This window comes from Mastomys coucha, unplaced genomic scaffold, assembly GCF_008632895.1.
Source record: "Mastomys coucha isolate ucsf_1 unplaced genomic scaffold, UCSF_Mcou_1 pScaffold8, whole genome shotgun sequence".
Classification (NCBI taxonomy): Eukaryota; Metazoa; Chordata; class Mammalia; order Rodentia; family Muridae; genus Mastomys; species Mastomys coucha.
In genome coordinates this window covers 7026247-7027464 of record NW_022196914.1, presented here as the reverse complement: position 1 = coordinate 7027464, position 1218 = coordinate 7026247, and positions in this window count along the sequence as shown.

Sequence of the window (1218 nt, the reverse complement as noted above, 5' to 3'; positions counted from 1 at the left end):
GCTAGATGATCACTCTTTGGAGTTTACAAAGATGTTGGTAGGACAAGAGAGTGATTGAAGTATGCTTTACTTTGAAAATAACAAGGTAAATTTGGTTATAAAGACTCTGCAAATTAAGGCAAATTAGGGGTCCCAACTGAAAAGTTTCTGAGAGGTCATGGAGTTGGATGTTCTTTCATTGATTAGGAAAGGGAGAACAGAAGAGGCTAAAACACTTCAAGTTCAAAGCAAAAGAAATAGATCTGATCACCTGGTCTCTTTGCTCGTACTATTCACCATATATGCAATATATATTGTGCAACAGTTACCTTTCTGGGCTAAGGCGTGCAGGCCAGGAATGCAATGAAGTAGAAACTTAAGGGTTCTTTGGAAAGTCATTTTGCTGGGGCAAACATGAGAAGGAATGTTTAGCTGAAGTGGACACAGGTGAAAGACTAAGACAGATTCACGAAGGAATGTTTTTCCTGAAGCAGACACAGGTAAAAGGATGCTTGATAAAGGAGTATGAATATGATCTCACTGACAGTGGGAGATGAGCACTGAGCACTGGGTGGCTTTGCTCCACTTCATTATTCTTTTACTAACAACACACATATATTGGTTTGCTTTACATAGCGCTGTTGAGCTCAACTTGTGATGCCACCATTGAGGAAAAACTCGAGCAAGAACTAACTGCTCATGCAAGGAACTCAAGAAGGAAGACCAAAAGGTGGACATTTCATTCCTTCTTAAAAGGGGGAACCTAATACCCAGGGAAGGAGTTGCAGAGATTAACTATGGAGCAGAGACTGAAGGAAGGGCAAGCCAGCCTAAATATAGCTATCTCCTGAGAGGTTCTGACAGTACCTGACTAACACAGATGTAGAGGTTCACAGCCATCCATTGAACTGAGTACACAGTCCCCAATGAAGGAGCTAGAGAAAGGACCAATGGAGCTGAGGGGTTTGCAGCTCCTTAGGACGAACAACAATATGAACTAACTAGTACCCTCAGAGCTCCTAGAGTCTCAACCACCAACCAAAGACTGCACATGGAGGGCTCTGATTGTTCTGGTAGCATGTGTATAGTAGAGGATTGCAAATTCTATCATCAATTGGAGGAGAGGACCTCAGCCCTGTGAAGGTTCTGTGCTCCAGTGTAGGGAAATACCAGGGCCAATAAGTGGGAGAGGGTGGGGTGGCAGGCATGGGGAGGGAGAAGGCAACAGGGGTTTGTTTT